Source organism: Amblyraja radiata, chromosome 8, assembly GCF_010909765.2.
Source record: "Amblyraja radiata isolate CabotCenter1 chromosome 8, sAmbRad1.1.pri, whole genome shotgun sequence".
NCBI lineage: Eukaryota > Metazoa > Chordata > Chondrichthyes > Rajiformes > Rajidae > Amblyraja > Amblyraja radiata.
This window is the reverse complement of record NC_045963.1, coordinates 35,469,841-35,489,349: the sequence shown is the minus strand read 5'-3', so window position 1 is coordinate 35,489,349 and position 19,509 is coordinate 35,469,841. Positions and strand designations below refer to the sequence as shown.

At 41.6% G+C, this 19,509-nt stretch overlaps 1 protein-coding gene across 2 annotated transcripts in view; it reads right to left on the bottom strand.

Annotated features, from left to right (window-relative positions):
- thada (THADA armadillo repeat containing) overlaps positions 1-19,509 on the bottom strand; it is a 350,054-nt gene that overhangs the window by 15,352 nt on the left and 315,193 nt on the right. The gene's annotated exons all lie outside the window — the stretch shown is intronic.

The following is a 19,509-nucleotide window of genomic DNA, read 5'->3' as shown; positions in this document are numbered from 1 at the left end:
GTAAAATCAGATTGGAAATATTAGTTTAAATAGGAAATAAAATGAACCAAAGCCAATTAACTTGCAGACCTGCATGTCTTTGAAGCGTGGGAGGAAACCGGAGCACCCGAGGAAAACCCACATGGTCACGGAGAACTCGCGGTCAGGATCAAACCAGGGTCTCTGGCACTGTAAGGCAGCAGCTCTAACCCCTGCGCCACTGTGCCGCACACTATTCTAATTCCATTTTACTCTCCCCACATTCCCATCGCCTCCCCCAAGATTCTACCACTTGCCTACAAACAAGAGGCAACTTACAGTTGCAGTAATTGTAATTAGTATCACAAAGTGCACATTTTTGAGGGCGTTAGAGCAGCAGATCATGTTCAGGCACAGGCATGCAGCTGAAATGGGGAACTGTGCATGGGTCACCTTCTGGACGAGACGATAAAACAAAATGATCTCAAGTGGTATAAATAGGTAAAAGGTATTTTACCACCATTTGAAGTAATGCAGGAGAGTTCTGGTTGGTGCCAACATTTAGTCTTAAACCAACATCACTGAAAACATTACATAACCATTAATCCCATTGCTCTTGCGCACCACTGGCTGCCAAGTTTCCGCATGCTGCAGCAGTGAATACACTTCAAGAGTCCTTAACTGGCTGTGCAATGCTCTTAAGTGGTCATGGAAGGAACTATGGGAACTTATGTTCTCTAACAAGCGAGTTAACTTAATAAGAGATGAAAGTACATGTACTTTTTAATGATATAATGCACATTTACCAGTAATCAACGAACCAGCTGCTCAAATGAATTATATAAATTTAAAAAAACATCAATTTTCTATTTCCTGGCAAACCTCCACCTATGTGTAGGAAGGAACGGCAGAAACTGGTTTAAACCAAAGATAGACACAAAATGCTGGAGGAACTCAGCGGGATAGGCAGCATCTCTGGAGAGAAGGAATGGGTGGCGTTTCCGGTCGAGACCCTTCTTCAGATCTTCAGGTCTGAAGAAGGGTCTTGACCTGAAACGTCACCTAGTCCTTCTCTCCAGAGATGCTGCCTGTCCCGCTGAGTTACTCCAGCATTTTGTGTCAAACCTCCACCTATGATCGGTCCTGAAAACCGCACAAGTTGTTCTAACTAGTCTTTTCCCGAAGGCTCCAATTGACTGAGTTGATGTATGTTTTTGAATGATTTTAGCTCCTTAAACTATGCTGCAAAAACAGTTAATAATGAGTCCCAACTGGCAGCCAGTATATGAACTTCCAGTCACAGACTTAACAAGACTTTCTTCTTCTTCTTCTATGTGGTGTTTTTTGGCGGTTGGCAAACAACTTTTTTGGTGCATTACCGCCACCAACTGGCATGGAGTGTGGATCAAACAACACCATTACATATACTAATAACCTATATCCTTCCGAACAAATTGGTTACCCTAAGAAAATGCAACAGGATTTGATAGCACTTATATGAACTTCCTTGCAAAATATCTACCAAATCAAATTGTATTCTTTCTTTTCTGAACTGCTCACTCATCCGTTCTCTCTCCTCCTCATACCTCTCACAATGTACAATGACATGCTCTATTGTCTCTTCTTGCCCACAGTATTCACATCTACCTGTATTATGCTTGCCTATTATAAAAAGTGTACTGTTCAGACCAGTGTGTCCAAATCTAATTCTTGAGATTACTGTCTCCTCTTTTCTGTTTTTTCCTGCACATCTCATTTCTCCCACTTTCCTCTGGACTCTGTAGAACCACTGTCCTTTCCGCTCTTTTAACAAGACTTTCAATTCAAAGTCTGCATTTGTTCTAGTGTGGATTAGCAACTCACTCTAATGTTGATGACCTCTATTTCCAGCACCTGTATCCAGTTAATGGAGGGTTGGCATTGTGAAGGGTGGGGCAATAACTGATGCTGCCACTGTTTTTCTACTTTGTCTTGTTGAAAAGACTACATAAAAGGACTACAACAAAGCAAAGACCAGATAATAATGCTTCACATTAACAAAGTTTCTTCCTTCAACTCCGTCTATCTTTTGAATTAAGAATTCAACAATGAACGTGTCTGAGCATTCAAAATGCAAAGACAAGGAATTGCAGGTACTGATCTACCAAGGAAAGACACAAAATACTGGGGTAATTCAGCGGGTCAGGCGGCATCCCTGGAAAACATGGATAGGTGACGTTTTGGGTCGGGAGCCTTCTTCAGACTCATTTGACGTTTTAGGTTGGGACCTTTCTGAAGAAGGGTCCTGAACCAAAATGTCACCTTTAGACGTTAGAGACACAGCACGGAAACAGGTCCTTCGGCCCACTGAGTCTGCGCCGACCAGCGATCACCCCGCACACTACCACTATCCTGCACATTAGGGATAATTTACAACTTTATCGAAGCCAAGTAACCTATAAAACTTGTACATCTTTGGAGTGTGGGAAGAAACCGGAGCACATGGAGAATAGCCACACGGTCACAGGGAGAATGTGCAACACACACAACAAAAGCTTTTTACTGTACCTTGGTACACGTGGTAAACTAAACTCAAACTCCATACAGACAGCACCGATTGTCAGGATCAAACTCAGGTCTCTGTCCCTGTAAAGCAGTAACTCTACTGCTGCACCATTGTGCCGCCCCATGTTCTTTAGCTGAGTTACTCCACCATTTTATGTCTTGCCTGCGTAGGTTGCTACATATTGCAAAATGGTTCACGGGAGTATGGTCAAAGATAATCCAACCAATCCACAGATTGGAGTGGGAGGCTAGTGCATTTGATGTGTGCCTTAAAAGGGGAGCGGATTGGAAAGGTTGAGTAATGGAGGTCCAGACCTAAGCATGTCTGTTAGTGAGGGGAATGATAAAAATCAGATCTACAATAGCCTGACATAGAGAATAGACATCTCATAGTTGTAGATCACAGAGATAGGGAGATGTGTTGTGATGGGAGTCAAGGAAACTATCAAGAGATATGAAACCAGAGACAAGCATTTCAAAGAGAGGTATACTTGGACTGGAAGACATTTTACATTTTAGACAACTTGCAAAGATCTCCTGCCGTTTGTGAAAACCTCTGCTGCAAGCTGGAACTATCTATAAAGACCTTGAATGCAAGATCTCAACAATTTATTTTTCTATAAACAGCACAATGATGCCAAGCACGAAGCAGTAAAATATTTGGCAAATGAATTATTATGCGGGGTGTTATGAATTGGACATCTAAGTCTTGGGTGGCTTGAGTTTACAAAAGTTAAAAATATTTACTTCCACTTAATTATTCTACAGGAACTGGACAGTTATTTGTGTCAACAGTCTTGATCAGTTCCCCCTCAGATTTCTGCACACAATACTTCCAATACAGAAGTAGTTAATTTTATTCATTACAACTTTTATCTTGTGCATTAAGCTAAATGCTGTTATCAGGCAACTGAATGACCCTACCACAAACAGAGAACAGTGCTGAACTATTATCTACCTCATTGGTGACCCTCCGACTATCCTTTATCAGACTTTGCTGGCTTTACCTTGCACTAAATGTTATTCCCTTATCATGTATCTATACACTGTAAATGGCTCGATTGAAAACATGTTTTGTCTATCTGCTGACTGGTTAGCATGCAACAGAAGCTATTCACTGAGTATTAGAAAGGCGCTATATAAATCCCATCCATTATTATTATTACTTCGGTACACGTGACAATAAACTAAACTGAAATGCAAAGGGTCAATATAATCAAAAATTCACAACTAAATGGCATGGAAATTAAAGGCCAAAATGTACTTGTAATTTATCCAAACTGGGCACAAGTTGAAGCACTAAACAAATGTTTGCTACAAACATTTACTACAATGATCATTCTAAACGCCTCCGTTGCCATGCGGTGAGAACAGAGAGGTTGAGAAGGAGTTTCTTCCCAGAGGCCATTCGGACTGTAAACGCCTATCTCACCAGGGACTAACTCTACTGAACGTTTTTCCTTCCATTATTTATTATGTGAAGGTATATGTGTGTTATGATTGTGTTTATAGTTTGTTTGGTTGTTTGGTTATTTGTCCTTTTGCACAAAAGTCCGCGAGCATTGCCACTTTCATTTCACTGCACATCTCGTATGTGTATGTGACAAATAAACATGACTTGACTTGACTTGACAAAGAAGAATATTGCTGAAGACGATTTCTTCCCACCCCCACATATAACACAATGCTTCAGTAACACATCTGTGGCAAACGCAATACAATGTAAGGAAGTGAAAGTGAACACAGAAGTGGAAATGTGTTGCACAGGCTTCTGACCTTCGGAAAGGAAATGGAAGAAATCAAGGATGGAGACCTTCTGTTGAGATTGTGATCTCCGTCTTTTTTTCAAATAAAGTTTTTTTTCTCATTCCCTCCTTGGCTTCACCCAGGAACTGCTTAGATGACTACCCACAGTGCCATGCACTTGCCACTGGTTATTTAGTGTCAAAGTTGTACTTTGGTCCTTAAGCACATCAAGGCCGCTCTCCCATCAACCCTGGATCCACACCAATATGCATACAGAGCAAACAGATCAACAGACGACGCCATTGCCACTGCCCTCCATACTGTACTGCTCCACCTAGAACAACGGGGAGCATACGCACGACTGCTATTTGTGAATAACTGCATTCAACACAATCATACCCAGTAGACTGGTCTCCAAGCTGTCCGATCTAGGCTTCGAACACAACATCTGCCTGTGGATTGAGGACTTCCTAACGGACCAGCCGCAGTCAGTCAGGATGGGTCCCCATCACTCCCCCACTCTAACACTCAGCACAGGAGCTCCACAAGGTTGTGTACTGAGCCCCCTCCTCTGCTCCCTATGACTGCATACCGACCCACAGCACAAACAACATCATAACATTTGTAGATGACACGACAGTGGCAGGGCTGATCACTGAGGGCGATGAGTCACCTTACAGGGAGGAGGTATAGAGGTTAATAGGCTGGTGCTCAGAGAACAACTTAGCACTCAATACAAAGAAAACAAAAGAGCTCATCATTGACTTCAGGACCATCCCCCACTGCACATGAACGGAGACAGAGTCTCCAGTTTCAGGTTCCAGGGCACCCACATTTTGAGCAGATCTCAGTTGGTCAACCAACATGCACTCCCTGGTAAAGAAGGCACAACAAAGGCTTTACTTCCTCAGACCACTCAGGAAAGTCAACTTGCCACAACAGCTGCTAGTGTCATTCCACCGTTGCTCCATAGAGAGTGTTCAAAAGGGAACTGCAGATGCTGGAATATCGAAGGTACACAAAATTGCTGGAGGAACTCAGCGGGTGCAGCAGCATCTATGGAGCGAAGGAAATAGGCGACGTTTCGGGCCGAAGAAGGGTTTCGGCCCGAAACGTCGCCTATTTCCTTCGCTCCATAGATGCTGCTGCACCCGCTGAGTTCCTCCAGCAATTTTGTGTACCCTCCATAGAGAGTGCCCTGCACATGGCATCATTGGTGTGGTATGGCAACAATTCCACGGCTGACAAGAAGGCTCTGCAGAGAGTCATCAACACAGGCCAGAATATGACCACCACATACCTGCCTGCCCTGGAAGAAATCCATAGCTCTCGTTGTCTGCAGAAGGCATCACGCATACAAAAGGACTCATCTCATCCGCACATCACTTAGTTTGCTCTTCTGCCGTCAGGAAAGCGTTCATCACATCACATCACACACCACAAGATTAACAAACAGTTTCTACGACAAGGCCATCACCATTCTGAACTGAACACACAGCGCCCATAGCCAATATTTTGTAGTGCCACAACACTATACAGTGAAATATTGCACATTCTGACTTGACTTGACGTTTTTCCTGCCGTTTTGTTTCCATTGTCGTTATTATTTATCTGCTACGATGGAGCACCGCTCGGGCAGTGCGCCTGAAATTTTGTTGTATGCATTTACAATAAAGTGTATTATTATTATACAGCACAGAAACTTGCCCTTCAGCCCATGCCAACCTTTTTACCCACCATTTTCATTTCCAACAAATAATAGTAACAGAAGGCATATTAAATGTTTATATCATTTTTCAAAATTACTGTATAGCTATAGGGAGAGGTTGAGCAGGCTAAGACTATTCCATGGAGCGCAGGAGGATGAGGGGTGATTTTATGATGAGGGGTGCACACAATCGTGAGTGGAATAGATCGTGAAAACGCACAGAGTAGGGGAATTGAGAACCAGTGGACCTACAGTGCCCTCCATAATGTTTGGGGCAAAGACACATCTTTTATTTATTTGCCTCTGTACCCCACAATTTGAGATTTGTAATAGAAAAAATTACACGTGGCTAAAGTACACATTGTCAGATTTTAATAAAGACCATTTTTACACATTTTGGTTTCACCATGTAGAGATTACAGCAGTGTTTATACATAGTCCCCCCATTACAGGGCACCATAACGTTTGGGACACAGCAATGTCATGTAAATGAAAGTAGTCATGTTTAGTATTTTGTTGCATATCATTTGCATGTAATGACTGCTTGAAGTCTGCGATTCATGGACATCACCAGTTGCTGGGTGTCTTCTCTGCTGATTCTCTGCCAGGCCTGTATTGCAACCATCTTTAGCTTATGAACTGCTGGCCAATGAGTTTTGAGGCATTTGTTTGAACTTTAGCAGATAGGGTGTGTCTATACACTTCCAAATTCATTATGCTACTATCATCAGCAGTTGTATCATCAATGAAGATAAGTGAGCCAGTACTTTCAGCAGCCATACATGCCCAGGCCATAACACCCCCACCACCGTGTTTCACAGATGAGGTGGTATGCTTTGGATCTTAGGCAGTTCCTTCTCTCCTCCATACTTTACTCTTGCCATCACTCTGATATGAAGTTAATCTTCGTCTCATGTGTCCACAAGACCTTTTTCCAGAACTGTGGTTGCTCCTTTAAGTACTTCTTGGCAAACTGTAACCTGGCCATCCTATTTTTGCGGCTAACCAGTGGTTTGCATCTTGCAGTGTAGCCTGTGTATCTCTGTTCATGAAGTCTTCTGCAGACAGTGGTCATTGACAAATCCACACCTGACTCCTGAAAAGTGTTTCTGATCTGTCGGACAGGTGTTTGTTTTTTTTTCTTTATTATAGAAAGAATTCTTCTGTCATCAGCCGTGGAGTTCTTCCTTGGCTTGCCAGTCCCTTTGCGATTAGTAAGCTCATCAGTGCTCTCTTTCTTCTTAATGATGTTCCAAACAGGATTTTGATAAACCTATGGTTTGGCTGATGCCTCTAACAGTTTTATTGTGACAAAATCCCTGTAATTTATGCATATGAGCTGTGCTCATTCTCGCACATGCTCAGTAAATCAGTCAGTTACCTTTGACTTGGAAATAAATCATTCCTGTTTTTGATTCCAACATGAGTGTGTGTGTAGCCATCTTTCTCTGTAGATTATGTACTTGTTTACTTATTTTATAAGCAGACAGATATCAAAACATTTATTCTTGTTTCTCACTCATAATGAATTCTTTGACTTTCATTGGCACAACTTTGGTCCTCATGTTGATAAACAGCAATAAAAGTTTCCAAAGGTGATGGAACGAATGGAAGAAAAATCTAGGTGCGGAGAGCTCTCTTATACCTACATGAAGGAGGCATTTAAACGCACCTGAGCATTTACAAACACCCCGTGAAGCCATGTGTCCCAAACATTATGGTGCCTTGAAATGGGGGGACTATGTATAAACACAGCTGTAATTTCTACATGGTGAAACCAAAATGTATAAAAAATACCCTTTAATAAAATCTGACAATGTGCACTTTAACCACACGTGATTTTTTTCTATTACAAATCTCAAATTGTGGCATACAGAGGCAAACAAATAAATGATGGGTCTTTGTCCCAAACATTATGGAGGGCACTGTAGGTTCAAGGCGAAGGGGGAATGACTTAATAGGAATCTGAGGGGAACCTTTTTTACATGAAGGCTGGTGGGTGTATGAAATGAGGTAGTTGAGGCAGGTACTATCGCAACGTTTAAGAAACATTTTGATAGGTACACGGTTTAGAGGGATATGGGCCAAAACGCAGACAGGTGGGAGTGGTGTAGATGCGACATGTTGGTTGGCATGAGTAAGTTTCCACACTGTACAACTCTATGACTATGACTGTGTGAATTCTGAAAGCCATTTTTGATCTCTTCACTCCATAGCTACAGTCAGTCCATAATGACTCATGGGGCACAATGTACGCCCAGCAAAGTTGGGCAGATGCTGGAACTTCACTGAATGTGTCATCTGGTTGGCAGATTTCTTTTGTGTGCAGTTGTGTTCTCTTGCTATATGTGTTGTAGATTTATGATCAAATATCCCACAGGGCTTTTATTCAAAATGGTTAGCAGAGATCATAGGTTTTGGTTCAACTGAGGTTTCAATTAAGAAATATTTTGACAAATGATCATTGTTGAACCATCTAACAATGTCGATGCTTCTGCAATTAACTTCCTTCAAAAGTAAATGTAGCTCACAGTTGCACTGCAAAACAAGAGAAGTGAAATATGTTGCATGCTGGAAATTTGAAATAAAAACAGGAAATGCTATTTTGATTAGAGGTTATTAACATTAACTCGATTTCTCGCTCTCTACATGTGCTGTGTGACTTGTCAGGCATTTGCTGCTGTTTCTGTTTTCAGAACATCACAAAACCATTGGAACCCATGGAACTCACAGCCAACACATGGCTCATTCATCTCTGAAACTAGTATTTTAATACAACGCAGATCATGGGGTGATAGATTATTCCGTGGCAGAATTAAGAGTCCCAGGAGAGATGAGTTTAGACAACCAAAGCCAATCCCCCGGCCTTGAATCACAAAAGCTCTCTCAGAACTGGCAATGAATAATAATCCAACAATCATCACTAACGGTCGACAACATGGAAATAGAATTTTTGTGCTGCTGAGAATCAACAACCCACTCTCTTTATGTAGGAGGGAACTTCAGATGTTGGTTTAAACCGAGGATAGACACAAAATGCTGGAGTAACTCAACGGGACAGGCAGCATCTCTGGATAGAAGGAATTTGTGGCGTTTCGGGTCGAGACCCTTCTTCAGACTGAGAGTCAGGGGAGAGAGAAACTAGAGGAATGAAAAGATACAGAACAAATCAGAGCCAGCACCGATGGTCAAGGAGCCCACAATGGTCCATTGTTGGTTGTGGTAGGACGACCAGGGTGGGGAGTGATGGAGAGAGAGGGAATGCAAGGTTACTTGAAATTAGAGAAATCAATATTCATACCGCTGGGTTATAAGCTGCCCAAGCGAAATATGAGGTTCTGTTCCTCCAATTTCCTCCACAATTGCATGTGGCCTCACACTGACAGTGTGAAGCCTTTCAGATATACTTTTGATGAGTTTATCATTTCATTCTAATGGCTTACACTGAATCTGTAGCACTGAAGTTACAACCCCAAATTCTGAGTTTCAGTTTAATGTGCACATACACAATCACATATATTCTCCTGAAACGTAATCTGATAAACAGGCAACGTGCTACATTAATGCTCTAATATGCAGCACAATATGGAGTGTGTATATTCATCAGGAACCTCCACCACTATGAGTTTTAAAATGTAGCATAAGTAAATGTGAAGACCATATATTTCTTACACAGGTCCACCACCGATTTCCCAGCACCCTTTCTGGATCAACAGAGGTCACGGCCTTCAGGGGCTGACGAGTCGGCCGTGGAAGTCAGGGATGGGAACGGATCTGTTGGCTTGCCAGAGTTCCAGAATGCTAGCCTCAGAGGGCACGGAAGTCCCGATGAGGTTGAAATCGGCCATCTCACCTGGTCTAGCTGCCACATTTCCAGGGGGACTTCTGGGAAGGGGAGGGGATCTAGTTTGGATTAAAGGGTGGGGGGGGGGGGGGGGGGGGGGGGGGGCAGACCACCAGTTGCTGGAAAAATCGGTGGTGGACATATTTGTGAAGAAAATATTCCACTGAAATCAGAGACAATTTAGCACTGATTAGTTTGCAAAGATCTATCATTTCGCTGCCAATGCATTTGAGAATACTACTTCAGATTAACTACTTCTCTGCAAATACCAGAAAAAAACTCAATTTTTCTCACCATACAATTGTATTAATTTAGCACATTCAATACAGGGCTGGAACATCATAGGAGCACCAAGCAAAAATATTGACAAGAATGATTGAATGATGGTGCCGTTGGGGTGGGGATGGGTCATCCCTCATTCTTGGTTCTTCATGTTCATTCTTAATATAAAGTGCAGCACCGAACGAGTGTTAGATCAATAATATACTGCCTTGTCAATGAAAAGTAAAACAAAGTTTCTACACAGCAGTTTTGGTGAAAGAGATGAACAAAATACCCTGTCATTACCCTTATTCAGTATAATATCCTAGCATCATACCCACTGTGCTATTCCTCACTGATTTCGTAGTGGCAACATTTTTATTCTGCCCATTGTTTAGTTTAGTTTAGTTTAGAGATACAGCGCGGAAACAGGCTCTTCGGCCCACTGAGTCCACACGAACTAGCGATCCCCGCACACTAACACTGTCATTCAGACTAGGGACAATTTACAATTTCTATCAATGCCGATTAACCTGCGCGCCTTTGGACTGTGGGGGAAATCGGAGCAGCCGGAGAATGTACAAACTCCGTACAGACAGCAACCGTAGTCAGGATTGAACCCGGATCTCTGGCGTAGTAAGGCAGCAACTCTACCGTTGCACCACTGTGCCACCCCACAACTTTCCCACAAATTTTACCTTCCAAGTTGCCAGGTCATTTATTTATAAACCTTGCTGTTTTCTTTGCCTCTAATTAAAATAGTGATTACAAAATCAGTTGTGAATGCAAGTATTTTCTTTCTTATGACCCCATTTAAAACACTCCAATAATGAGCTTGTTATTTTTTAGAGAGCCCCGGGGAATAAAAACAAAAAACATATTTATACACTATAAAATGGGAAAAAATACATTTCAGATCATTAACAATAATTTGTTTAGATTCTTCAAGATGATTAAGTTGCTAACATATGGAACTAATTGTCAGAGGATATCAGTAAATGCATTTCCTGATTTTAATATGTTCAAGCTGGATCCTATTGTGTTTCCTACTGCTTGAAGTAAATTTGAAGACCATATATTTCATATGTGGGAAGAAAATATTCTGCTGAAATCAGAGATAATTTGCACTGATTAGATTGCAGAATGTCATTTCGCTGCCAATACATTTGATAATACCACTTTAGATGATCTACTTCTCATTCAATACCATAAAAAACTCAAACTTTCTCAGGGTGGCAGAGAGGCGCATCTAGTAGAGCTGCTGCCTCACAACGCCAGAGAATGAGGTTTGATCCTGATCTCGGCTGCTGTAAGTGTGGGTATCCTCTGGGTGCTCCAGTTTGCTTCCACATCCCAAAGACGTGCGGGTTTGTAGAATAATTGGGCACAGTAAATCGCCCCTAGTGCGTAGCGAGTGGAAGAGGAGTGGGATAACACAAAAATAGTGTGAATGGATGATCGAGGGTCGATGTTGACTCGGTGGACCAAAGGGCCTGTTCCCATGCAGTATCTCAAAACTTCACAAAACTGCATTTACAGATACCCTCTAACAATTAGTTCCATGTGTCAGCTAGTTAATTATCTTGAGGGATCTGTACAAATTATTGTTAATGATCTGAAATGTATTTTTCCCATTTTATAGTGTATAAAAATGTTTTTTCTGTTTTGTCTTTCCCCCTCAGGGTTCTCTAAAAATAACAAAATCACAAGACTGATTAAACAATTAAATGTTAGAAGAGATCGTTAGGTGGGGGGGACCAGGGTTTGGGAGTTCAAGCTCTTTCTTGAAGAACAAAGACTAATCAAGGAGCTGCCACATCAGGAGCTCCCTGTGACTTTCTGAAGCAATCCAAATGATCTCAGCTTGGTTTGATCTCAGCTTCCCTGATTCAAGAATGTCCTGTTTCACACCTGTCATTGTTATCAATGACCTTCCAACAGTTACTAGGTCTTTGTGGATGTCGATGGGAAACAGCACTGGTTTGAGATGGGATATTTTCTATGCTCGAGTAGTTTGTTGACATGTACTGTCCTAGCTCATACAAATACGTGTAGCTTCGGTAAAAATAAAATGGAAATTGTTCCTTGTGTGCACAAATGTGCTAGTGTACTGAGATCGTGGTCGGCACGGACTCGGTGGGCCAAAGGGCCTGTTTCCACTCTGTGTCTCCAAAGTCTAAAGTAAAGACAAGCGCATTATAAAGCCTCAACAGAGAGAGTTCAAGATCTGTGACGGAAACATGGCCTTACATACACATGGATGAGTTGGTTTGCTCTGTTGTGTGAGCTTCACATAGAATAGGTTCAGCTACCATACAGTCAGTTCTGGCACGTGACGCTGCTTGACACTAACTCTAGGGAACAAGCAGGCAGCGCATCAACCTTCCTCACTCATGGCTGGCACCGATCACAGTAAGTTTTAAAGTTGGATATAGGATGGTAATCCATACACAGACATGCTTTGACAGCACTACAGCTTGGCTTAACCCCATTTGACCCCCCTGGTGGTGTTCAATCTTATCTCTTTACAGTATTTAACAGAAAGAGGCCACACTCTCTGCATGGGTTTGCTCTGATGATCTCACAGATGAAGACCATTACTAATTGATGCTCACCTCACATAACCCTGTTCATCAGGTGTAGGGTGGGAGAGAGAAAAGGAGCTGAAAGAGGGGTCAAGATCAACGGGTTAGCTGTAAATGCATCAGTTTGACCTTCCAGTATCTTCAATTTCTTTCACATTCTCATAACAAAGTTGAACAATGATGGCTATTGATTACTGCAGAGAAGATTTACAATGGATGTCGCCTGGACTCGAGGGCCTGAGCTATAGGGAGAGGTTGAGCAGGCTACGACTTTATTCCTTAGCTCGCAGAAGGATGAGGGATGATCTCATAGAGGTGTACAAAATCATCAGAGGAATAGATCAGATAGATGCACAAAGTCTGCTGCCCAGAGTAGGGGAATCAAGAACCAGAGGACATAGGTTTAAGGTGAGGGGGGGAAAGATTTAAAATTTAAAGAACCTGGGAATAACCTTTTCACACAAAGGGTGGAGGGTGTGTGGAATGAGTTGCCGGAGGAGGTAGTTGAGGCAGGTACTATTGCAACATTTAAGAAACATTTACACAGCTACATAGATAGGACAGGTTTAGGGGGATATAGGCCAAACGCAGGCAGGTGGGGCTACTGTAGATAGGACATGTTGGCTGGTGTGGGCAAGTTAGGCCGAAGAGGCAGTTTCCATGCTGTAGGACTCTATGACTCCATTAATATAAAAAAAGGAAGGCAGAAAATAATCAAATCACCTATCCCTGCATAGTTGAGGATTGTGGTGCTGGATAATCCTTGTGCAGGGTTCCCAAAACGTTAATTTGCAAGTTGAATCGGTAGCAAGGAAGGCAAATGCAATGCTGGCATTTATTTAGATGGCTACGATATAAAACAGGGATGTAATGCTGAGGATTTATAAGGCACTGGTCAGACTGTATTTAGAGTATTGTGAGCAGTTTAGGGCCCCATATCTGAGGAAGGATGTGCTGCCGTTGGAGAGGATCCAACGAAGCTTGTGAGAATGATTCCAGGAATGATTGGGTTAACATATAATGAGCGTTTGACGCCACTAAGCCTGTGCTCACTGGGGTTTAGAAGGATGAAGGGGCACCTCATTGAACATTTAGAGTGGATGTGGAGAGAATGTTTCCACTAGTGGGAGAGTCTAGGACCAGAGGCCATAACCTCAGAATAAAAGGATGTACCTTTAAAAATGAGATGGGGAGGAATTTCTTTAGTCAGTGGGTGGTGAATGTGTGGAATTCAATCCAATGCCTATTCCAATTAGTGGAAGGGAGGAATCACAATGGCTGAGTAAAATGCTGCACAAAAATAGTTTTCCATCCACCAGGATGCAAGTTGAAATTTACACGGTGAAGCAAGCAGCAGAGAGCGATTTTTAAAAACTGATGTTTTTGAGAAATCTGCACAGTTGTAATCTTGTAAAGGTTTCTGACCTGGCGCAGTGACATGACCACAGACCTCACAGAATCTCAAAAAAGCACAACGGCAATCAGAAGATTACCGATCCTTGAACCAAAAGAACATTTAATTGATTCTGAACAAGCTTCTCTCCCTCTTACAAATATTTCAACTGCAAAAAGAACTTGGTCTTTTTTTCTGCTTGACCTGAATGTTTCTGCAAACAATGAACATCAATAAATAACTATTTTTAAAATGATTAACATGTAAATATTTAATTAATAAGGATGTTCCGGTAAAGAGATTTGGACTCAGCTCTTTCAAAATGGGTCAAGAATGTGCTACAGTGCCCTCCATAATGTCTGGGACAAAGTCCCATCATTTATTTATTTGCTTCGGTACTCTACAATTTGAGATTTGTAATAGAAAAAAACATGTGGTTAAAGTGCACATCGTCAGATTTTAATAAAGGGCATTTTTATATATTTTGGTTTCACCATATAGAAATTGCAGCAGTGTTTATACATAGTCTCCCCCCCCCCCCCCCCCCCCCCCCCCCCATTTTAGGGTAGCATAATGTTTGGGATACAACAATGTCATGTAAATGAAAGTAGTCATGTTTAGTATTTTGTTGCATATCCTTTGCATGCAATGTCTGCTTGAAGTCTGCGATTCATGGACATCACCAGTTGCTGGGTGTCTTATCTGGTGATGCTCTGCCAGACCTGTATAAAGTAATAAAGTAAAGTAAAGTATCCTTTATTGTCATTCAGACATTTCAGTCTGAAAGAAATTGTATACCTTGCAGTCATAACATAGAATAAAATAACAAAACACACACTTAACATAGTTTAACACCCACCACAGTGAGTCTACCAGGTACCTCCTCACTGTGATGGAAGGCAAAAGTCTTAAAGTCCTTGTCTCTTCCCTCCTTGTCTCCCGCTGCGTTGAGGCGATCCAGCTTTCGATGTTGGGACTCTGCCGGGTGATGGTAAGTCCCGTGATGCAGCCATCTTTAGCTTATGCTTGTTTTGGGGGCTTGTCCCCTTCAGTTTTCTCTTCAGCATATAAAAGGCATGCTCAATTGGGTTCAGATCGGGTGATTGACTTGGCCACTCAAGAATTTACCATTTTTTAGCTCTGAAAAACTCCTTTGTTGGTTTAGCAGTATGTTTGGGATCATTGTCTTGCTGTAGAATGAACCGCTGGCCAATGAGTTTTGAGGCATTTGTTTGAATTTGAGCAGACAGGATGTATCTATACACTTCAGAATTAATTATGTTACTACCATCAGCAGTTGTATCATCAATGAAGATAAGTACACCAGTACTTTCAGCAGCCATACATGCTCAGGCCATAACACCCCCACCACCATGTTTCACAGATGAGGTGGTATGCTTTGGATCTTGGGCAGTTCCTTCTCTCCTCCATACTTTGCTCTTGCCATCACTCTGATATAAGTTAATCTTCGTCTCATCTCTCCACAAGACCTTCTTCCAGAACGGTTGTTGCTGTTTTAAGTACTTCATGGCAAACTGTAACCCGGTCATCCTATTTTTGCGGCTAACCAGTGGTTTGCATCTTGCAGTGTAGCATCTGTATTTCTGTTCATGAAGTCTTCTGCTGACAGTGGTCATTGACAAATCCATACCTGACTCCTGAGGAGTGTTTCAGATCTGTAGGACAGGTGTTTGGGTTTTTCTCTTTATTATGGAGAGAGTTCCAATGTCATCAGCTGTGGAGATCGTCCTTGGCCTGCCAGTCCCTTTACGATTAGTAAGCTCACCCGTGCTCTCTTTCTTCTTAATGATGTTCCAAACAGTTGACTTTGGTAAGCCTAAGCTTTGGCTGATGTATCTATCAGTTGTATTCTTGTTTCTCAGTCTCATAATGGCTTATTTGACTTTCATTGGCACAACTTTGGTCCTCATGTTGATAATGGCAATAAAAGTTTCCAAAGGTGATGGAAAGACTGGAGGAAAGACTAGGTGCTGAGAGGTCTCTTACACATGTATTAAGGAGGCATTTAAACGCACCTGAGCAATTTCAAACACCTGTGAACCCATGTGCCCCAAACATTATGGTGCCTGAAATGGGGAAACTATGTATAAACACAACTGTAATTTCTACATGGTGAAACCAAAATGTATAAAAATGGCCTTTAATAAAATCTGACAATGTGCACTTTAACCACATGTGATTTTTTTCTCAAAGTGTGGAGTACAGAGGCAAATAAATAAACGATGGGTCTTTGTCCCAAACATTATGGAGGGCACTGTGTTCATTAATACACTGCAGCTGCTCCTAAAAGCACCCGGGGAAGAAAATGAGTTATGTGAAAATTTGAGTTACAACAAGAAAAAGAAAACAAACTAAACATACTTTTCAATCCCTTGTGCGTGCACATATATCAGAATTATCTAAAAATAATATAGCCAAAGCATATAGCAATTATAATCAAAAACATCTGTGTTGCTTTCGGCCCATCTTGCAACACAAATCATTGTAAGATTTACAATTCATCAGAGTTCACAAATGCACTCCAGTTGCGATGCCCTGGGGCTGGAACTGAACAGACATGCAGCCAATTTGTGACTTTGATGATACAAAATTTCAGTAACCTAAAAGGATGAACATTCCTGCTCCACTCAGATTGTACTTCAGTACTGATTTATGTACCTCCTCCTATTCCTATGTGAGGAAAATTGATTTGGTCTTCCATTCTTTAGTAAATTATATCTCAAGAATTATTATATAGGTAATCATAGTATTGTACAATAAACATCTGCGGCTCAGCCATAATGGCAATGCACTCTATTACTTGCTACAGCCTGTTCCAAACCCTTAAATTAGTCGAAGACAGGTCAAAAGCAAGCTATATGCAGGAGGGCAAGCCAATTCAAAATCCTTGAAAGGAAATGTTACCTGAGATGGTAACTCTATAGCCTAGAGATTACAGAAACACATTCACAATTTGTTCCTTCAACCCGCATAATGACTGATGCTTGAAGGCAAAATGGTAGGGGCGGAGGTGCTGTTAAGTACACAGTCTTCACATTTCCTCACTCTCCTCAAGGTATTTGTTCAGGGTCGAAGGCTGTGCATTAACTTAAATAGGGATATGTTTACTTCCACTTCCCCTCTCAAATGAGCAAGTTCTTTGGAACCAAAAGACAGATTGCTTAAAAAAATGTGTGCTTTTTTGAGAAAAAGCTAGTAGAAACGTATCTGCTGTAATCTTTGCAAAAACAAATCCAACAGACATAAAACTGGCTCAACATATTTTGCTTTTAGTTTACACTTGTACCACAACATTATATGTGCTGTTACAAGGGCTTTCACGCAAGTCCAGTGCTAAAATATCAGCATAGGTATTTCAGTTTTTAACATCACTTAAGATGATATAACCATATAACAATTACAGCACGGAAACAGGCCATCTCGACCCTTCTAGTCCGTGCCGAACACGTATTCTCCCCTAGTCCCATATACCTGCGCTCAGACCATAACCCTCCATTCCTTTCCCGTCCATATAACTATCCAATTTATTTTTAAATGATAAAAACGAACCTGCCTCCACCACCTTCACTGGAAGCTCATTCCACAAAGCCACCACTCTCTGAGTAAAGAAGTTCCCCCTCATGTTACCCCTAAACTTCTGTCCCTTAATTCTCAAGTCATGTCCCCTTGTTTGAACCTTCCCTACTCTCAGTGGGAAAAGCTTATCCACGTCTACTCTGTCTATCCCTCTCATCATTTTAAAGACCTCTATCAAGTCCCCCCTTAACCTTCTGCGCTCCAAAGAATAAAGCCCTAGCTTGTTCAACCTTTCTCTGTAACTTAGTTGCTGAAACCCAGGCAACATTCTAGTAAATCTCCTCTGTACTCTCTCTATTTTGTTGACATCCTTCCTATAATTAGGCGACCAAAACTGTACACCATACTCCAGAATTGGCCTCACCAATGCCTTGTACAATTTTAACATTACATCCCAACTTCTATACTCAATGCTCTGATTTATAAAGGCCAGCACACCAAAAGCTTTCTTTACCACCCTATCTACATGAGATTCCACTTTCATGGAACTGTGCACAGTTATTCCCAGATCCCTCTGTTCACCTACATTCTTCAATTCCCTACCATTTACCATGTACGTCCTATTTTGATTTGTCCTGCCAAGATGTAGCACCTCACACTTATCAGCATTAAACTCCATCTGCCATCTTTCAGCCCACTCTTCCAACTGGCATAAATCTCTCTGTAGACTTTGAAACTCTTCTTCATTACCCGCAACCCCACCTATCTTAGTATCATCTGCATACCTACTAATCCAATTTACCACACCATCGTCCAGATCATTGATGTACATGACAAACAACAGTGGACCCAACACAGATCCCTGTGGCACCCCACTCGTCACTGGCCTCCAACCTGACAAACAACCATCCACCATTACTCTCTGGCATCACCCATTCAGCCACTGTTGAATCCATCTTGCTACTCCACCATTAATACCCAACAATTGAACCTTCTTAACCAACCTTCCGTGAGGAACCTTGTCAAAGGCCTTACTGAAGTCCATATATACAACATCCACTGCTTTACCCTCATCAATTTCCCGAGTAACCTCTTCAAAAAATTCAAGAAGATTAGTCAAACATGACCTTCCAGGCACAAATCCATGTTGACTGTTCCTAATCAGACCCTGTTTATCCAGATGCTTATATATATTATCTCTAAGTATCCTTTCCATTAATTTGCCCACCACTGACGTCAAACTAACAGGTCTATAATTGCTAGGTTTACTCTTAGACCCCTTTTTAAACAATGGAACAACATGCGCAGTACGCCAATCCACCGGCACTATTCCCGTTTCTAATGACATTTGAAATATTTCTGTCATACCCCTGCTATTTCTACACTAACTTCCCTCAATGTCCTAGGGAATATCCTGTCCGGACCTGGAGACTTATCCACTTTTATATTTCTCAAAAGTGTCAGTACTTCCTCTTCTTTGAATCTCATAGTTTCCATAGCTACTCTACTTGTTTCCCTTACCTCACATAATTCAATATCCTTCTCCTTGGTGAATACCGAAGAAAATAAATTGTTCAATACCTCCCCCATCTCTTTTGGCTCTGCAGATAGCTGTCCACTCTGACTCTCTAATGGACCAATTTTATCCCTCGTTATCCTTTTGCTATTAATATAGCTGTAGAAACCCTTTGGATTTACTTTCACCTTATTTGCCAAAGCAACCTCATATCTTCTTTTAGCTTTTCTAATTTATTTCTTAAGATTCTTTTTACATTCTTTATACTCCTCAAGCACCTCATTTACTCCATGCTGCCTATAATTATTGTAGATCTCTCTCTTTTTCCGAACCAAGTGTCCAATTTCCCTTGAAAACCATGGCTCTTTCCAATTTTTACTATTTCCTTTCAACCGAACAGGGACATAAAGATTCTGT